The following is a 6,588-nucleotide window of genomic DNA, read 5'->3' as shown; positions in this document are numbered from 1 at the left end:
TGCACTTGTTTTTTTTTAATATTTATTATCGTAGCCATGTTCCCCGCAACACTTTCATTCCCTCTTCATTCCGTTTTCATCACGTGCCGATCATCATCATAAAGTCAGTATAATACATTGGCACACTGCAACACGTTTTCAGTCATACATGTCTAGGACATCGCAGAAGTGACGCCGTCTTCCCGGACGAACCGCTGCTATTGAATAACCTTCACGGATCCGACGAACGTTACTCGACACTGTTTTTTTTTTTCGGCGTCGTACAATCATTTTATTTCTATTTTTTGTATAACTTGACCCCACTCTACTCTGTAAAGCCTCTGGCCTTGAGGGTAAACTAAATGAAATTGAATTAGATAAAACTTTTAATTCGCGCTATTTTCCACCGCACACTGACATATATTTGTGTTTGGAATTTCGGAGAAAGAAATTTCAAAGGTTTCGTGCCAGCGTTTACATTCGTGGGTTCCAGCTGTAATTTCTGTAAGCTATACGCACGTCACCAATGCATGCGACCTGCTATTACTTGGAAATGCGGGAATAATTCCCTGCATATAAAGTCGCATCGTCAACCCCGTTGAAGCAGCCGCAGGAGCGGACGAAAATACGCCTTTCGACTTCATTATCAGCACGAAAACAGCTGACTCATTAATAGGCGTTGCTTTGTTTTCTCATTTTTTATCTGCTGGTGCGGTTTGCCATTATATCGAGGGTCAACGAGATAAAACGCAGTCACAGCGATTCCTCCCACTTCACTACCCTTTCTTATCCCCAGGTTTTTTCATGGTGGTATACTTTCATCCGGATAAGCTTTCAGAGTGCTTAGCTGTCTAGCGATAGAGCCACGCCAATAGAGATTTTTTTTTTGGAAGGGTATTACGTTTCAGCTACTCGCCTTTCCGATGTATTTGTCCAGAGAGATGCCATTTTATATCATTAAGCTGTGTCAGCGCCGATGTAACTGGCGCAGCTGACAGGACGCGCGTATGCGTTTCCTAGTCAGTACAGCCAGGCGTCATCTGAGCTTGTTGTGGGGGCTATATCCCAGCATAGACGTATCTAAAGCATGCAAAACCACCCGCACTTGTATAAATAACAGCCAAAATGGACTTACAAAGGTTAAAAACCACGTCGTCGAAAAATATTCAACAGAAATAGCCGAAACTGACCTGAAAGGGGCATACCCACAAAAACGTTCAAGAAGTAGCGGCTGAAACTGACCAAATGGCAACGAAAATACCCGAAATCCAATTTAAAATTCCTTCATATGTCATAAATAGATTATACGCGCGTTAACAAACGTTAATATTCAAATATAAGAAACCCTTGACAATGAAAAAAAAAAAAAAAAGCGGTAACGGGATTTCAAGCCGAGTGAGGATGTTTGCTTCGCAGGAGCGGAACTACTATACCACGAGAAAGCGGTTCTGGGCGGTTAAATTGAGGTCCACAAGAACGTGGAAATAGCTTCAAACATGCCCCTAATGGCATCATGCGTCGTTTGCCTGTGCTGACTAGGAAACGCCTATCCGCCTGCAAGGACTGAGGCTTGGGCATGTTGTTTCATGACTTGAAGGAGGGGAACAGCGCAAATTTGACAGACACGAGAAGGAGACGACAAGGAGGTTGTAAGTCAGCGCTGTGCGTGTCGTCTCCTTCTTCTCGTGTCTGTCAAATTTGCGCTGTTCCCCTCCTTCAAGCCTATCCGCCGACAGGAGTCTGACTGCGCGTGCGCAGAAACGTTCGCAAAATGTCAATTTGTAATTAATGTTAACAGATTGAAAACATCTATGGGAAAGAAAATATTTCTGTTATAATGATTGACTGATTGTAGGGTTTAACGCGCCGACACAACGCAGGCGATGAGGCGCGCCGTAGTGGAGGGCTCCGGATTAATTTTGACCACCTGGGGATCCTTACCGTGCGCCGAAACCTCGAACACACGGGCGTTTCCGCTTTTCGCCTCCATCAGAAAAGCGGCCGCCGCGGCCGGGAATCGAGCCCGCGTCCTCGTGCTCAGCAGCACAACGCCTTAGCCATTGAGCCACCGCGGCGAGTATATTTCTGCTAGAAATAAAAGCAGTTGAGATAGGGGGCAAGCGCCGATACTCGGGTAAAATGCTACCACTGAACTTCCAACAGATGAGCAGAAAACTTAGTGGACATGTTGTTTTGTGCCTTCTTAGTTACTTTGTGCTTGCGCACTACTCAAACTGGTTTTATTGATAATCATAAACTGACCCGCTTGTGATTGATTGATTGATTGATTGATTGATTGATTGATTGATTGATTGATTGATTGATTGATTGATTGATTGATTGATTGATTGATTGATCGATCGATCGATTGATTGACTGATTGATTGATTGATTGATTGATTGATTGATTGATTGATTGATTGATTGATTGATTGATTGATTGATTGATTGATTGATTGATTGTGCGGTTTAATGCGCCGACGCAACGCAGGCGATGAGGCGCGCCGTAGTGGAGGGCTCCGGATTAATTTTGACCACCTGGGGATCTTTATCGTCCGCCGAAATCTCGTACACACGGGAGTTTTTGCTTTTCGCCTCCATCGGAAAAGCGGCCGCCGCGGCTGACCCGCTTGTGACAAAGCGTTCCGCTTTAATTACATTTGCATCACGCGAGCACCATGAATTAGGCAAGGAAAATTGCATTTAGCGACCCTATCGCTCACTAACTTCTTCTGCGCAAGTGCTTTGTTTGAGTGAAACTATAACAGATACGAGGACACCTAAGCACACTCTTTATGATGTAGTGAATGCAAAAGCATTTTTTGTTTAAATGCCGAACGTGTCCCTCATTATTACCATCATCATTTTTTCTTTTGCGTCTTTTTTTCGTCTCTGCGTTGCTATCACACGGCACATACACACGTTCGCAACGTCAATCGAAGCGTACACGTAACGGGAACGTTCCTTGCTACTCGCTTTATTGGAACCTCTGTAATTAGCATGCTCTAATTAGTAACGCAGGCCTGACTACAGTTACACCTGGATGTAACGAACCCCTATGTAGCGAATTTTTGGATTTAACGAAGTTTTTCATTCCCCATTTTCACCCCCATTAAAGCCTGTGTGTTTGCGACCTGTATGTAACGAAGGCGTCGCGGCGGTTAAGCTTGATGTAACGAATTCGCTACGCTGACGAGTCAATTATTTTTGCCCTTTTTCTAAAAAATCGGCTGGCGAAATGGATTAATTTAGTGAATTTCGCCCGCACCGCCATCTCCCGTTCGTTTCCACGTGTGAGTGCGGTCTCGGGTAGGTGCTTGGCCTCCTGTCGGCGTGTAGTCGCGCCTCTCCACTGATATGTGTGGTGTCGGTTCGACGCTGATGAGTTCTGCTACCACAAAAGGAAAAGCTTTGTCTTTGCAGCCAAGCTCGCAATTTTAAATGCTGTCTCCTCTGGCAAGAAAGAATAACGTCGCCACCCGGTATAATGTCCCGGCTAGCATCGCCTCAACAATTTTGAGTGCGGAAAAGAGCACGAAGTTCACGAAAAGGCGCTTTTTCAGCATAACTTTGGTCCTTCAAACGCGTTAAGGCGCTGAAAAGTATCAAGAAGCAGAAGTGATGCTTAAGTTACGTTGGTGTAAACGGGGCCCGCGTACTACCAGCAGGCGCAAATCACGCAGTTTTTCAGTGTGAAAAAATTACACCATCTTCCCGTAGGGGAACCCTGAGTAGTATGCGAAGCAGCCATGGGGTCGACTGAAGTTTTTTTTTTTTTTTCAGAATCAGACTGTTTTTTATTTTCCTCAGTAGAAAAACGGACCTCAGACAAAAAGCTGCTCATTCAGCAGCTTGACGAGGCCTGAGGCCCTACACACAAGGTGGCAGCGGTAGCACACAAGACACTTGCGGGCTAGAAAAAATAGGAAAGGAGATAGAGAGAAGAAAAAAAAAACATTCCCAAAAACGGTGTGATCAAGAACAACAAACTAACAGAAATGATTTCATACGCACAAACGTAAATATAACACCACAGTACACTGACATAGTATAAACACATGTACACGCGAAAAAATTCAACAACCGTGATCATCTACACACCGGCATAAACACGGATACAGGTGTATGACATGTGCACAAAAGTCCAATGCACTCATGCATACCTGCAGGGAAAACGACAATTTATTACAACTTACTATCGGGGAAAACAAATGACAAAAAAGCTTGGTACGCTTTGTAAAAAAATAACAACAACAAAAAAAAAAAACCCCGAAAGAACCAGACGTTCACACAACGCTGTGAACAACGTAAAAAAAAAAGAAGAAAAAAACACGCACGCACATATATGGAACTCAAAGGCAAATCCGACAGGTCTTTCTGGACAAATAAAAGTAAGGCAGTGTAGCACGCCACGTGAGAACTCGCTGCTATCTTCTACCCTTCAGAAATTCTGCTTAAAAATTGTTCAATTAGATCAAGCTTATTTATTTTGGGACCATCAAAGAAAGTTATATTACTGTTCAGGGTGTAGGGTATTATATATTTTAACATTTGTTGGCCGTAGTTTGTGCGCGTTCTGGGAACAAGCCACTTTTCTGTGTTTCGAGTGTTCGCGGCCGGTATGCGTTCTTGCAATGCTGACATTTTCATTAGGAAAGTGGTGCGGAGTGAGGCTTTAGAAGTGAACAATGAAACAATAATGTACTGCAGCATCATGTGAACGGGTAGACATTTGAAGCGAATGAAGAGTGGTTTAGTATGAGCACAGTACTGTTCGCCTGCAACGATGCGAATCGCTTTCTTTTGCAGGCCTACAATTGTATTCATGTTAGTGTGTGAGGCTGTACCCCAAACAAGATGACAATATGTAATATGAGATAGAAATAATGAATCGTATATCTGCTTTTTTATGTTTACCGGAAGAATACCATGACACCGAAAAAGGGCTCCTACAGCTTTTGACAAACTTATGGCTACGTAATTAGTGTGTTGAATCCATCGAAGGTGCTCGTCAAATATAACTCCCAGTGTTTTATGGTGGCTAACCACCTCAATAATATTGTTACCAAGGTTAATAAATAAATTTGTTTCTACGCGCCGATTTATTGGGCGGAAAAGGACAGCTTTCGACTTAATCGTATTTATTTTTAGATTGTTCATGTTAGACGAATTTAAAAGGCATTTGAGGACTTCATTTGCTTTCTTAAATATTTCTGAAGTTGTAGAACCAGAGATAAATAGGGAGGTGTCGTCAGCGTAAATTACAAATTGAGTTTCTTTAGAAATTGAGTTCCAATTAGTTTTCAGTTCGTCGTTTCCGTTGACGTTCAGTTTCGCGTGCCTTCGTTGTATCAGTAGCTTCTCGACGTAGTTTGAATGAGGGAAGGACATAAGGCGCGTTCGTAGCACATGCTCCCGTCTCGATTTGCAGCGCAGTGGGAAGAGCGCCACGTACCTCCCGTTGCGGCCAGAGTTGTGGGATCGAAACCGGGCGCAGCCTAACTATTTCTTTTTATAGTGTACTGCGCTGACGTCAGGCCAAACGCTGACGGGGCTGAAGAGACGCGGATGCGCAGTAGAGTGCGGACGGCGGACAACAACAAGGGAGGGAGGGACACAGCCCCGAGCATGAGATGCTTCGCATCTAATATATCCTTGCACAAGAGTGAGTTCACCATCATTGATGCCTAGCATATTGGTTTCGTTTCTGCTTCACTCACGCGAGATTTAACTCTAAACCTGCATGTAACGAAAACCTGGATGTAACGAAAACCTGGATGTAACGAAAAAATGCAAATTTTTGTCAGCTTCGTTATGTCTAGGTGTACCTGTATACGTCTCTAACGCCAGTTTCTAAGCCCAAGGACACAACGCATTCACTTAGTCTACCTAGGTCATATAGTGTCACCGAGGTGTAGTGGTGTTGGGGATGCGGCATAGACTCACATTTCGTAGGCCTTGGGTTTGCTACATTTTTTTTACAACCCGATCACTTTACTTTTGATATCTGCTCACCGCCAGCCGTAGTCACTCACGCTTAGGAGCCACTTTGCTGCCGAAGACGCCAGACGACGGCTTTTTCCCTCAATGGGCTATTTAACGCTTCCGCATCAAGAAAATGTTTAGTACCAGTTCCCGGTGCGCATAGTCATAACTCTTTTCACCGTAAACCACATACCCGGTATTCTCTTATCCCAACGCATTACCACCCATGGAAAATCAACAACACCTTCTGCTGCTAAAAACACGAAATTTCAATTTCCCAACAGTATACTTAAGCATTTACTTCTTAAGAGAGAGGGAGAGAAAAATCCTTATTTCAGGTTCCAACATCTGTGTCTAAATTAGTTCTAGTTAAGCTAGAAGCCTGGCGGGTCTCATACCGAACAGCAGACTATTATTTAATTCAATTAATTTGGCGCTCTTGTAAATTCAGCCGCAAAGTACTGGTACATGCACGGCAATGCACAGAAAACATCATGGCGAGGTTGCTGCCCCGTGTTGAGCATCGGGTGTAGAACGATTCCGCCGATGCAAAGAATACAAGACATACTCGTAGTTGCAACATGGCAATAACACGACTTCAAATGTAAATGCAAATTGTAAATT

The sequence above is a fragment of the Haemaphysalis longicornis genome, unplaced genomic scaffold, assembly GCF_048455015.1.
Source record: "Haemaphysalis longicornis isolate Haplotype H1 unplaced genomic scaffold, Haemaphysalis longicornis Haplotype H1 scaffold_5, whole genome shotgun sequence".
Classification (NCBI taxonomy): Eukaryota; Metazoa; Arthropoda; class Arachnida; order Ixodida; family Ixodidae; genus Haemaphysalis; species Haemaphysalis longicornis.
The sequence above is the reverse complement of the archived record's forward strand: the minus strand, read 5'-3'. Positions refer to the sequence as shown.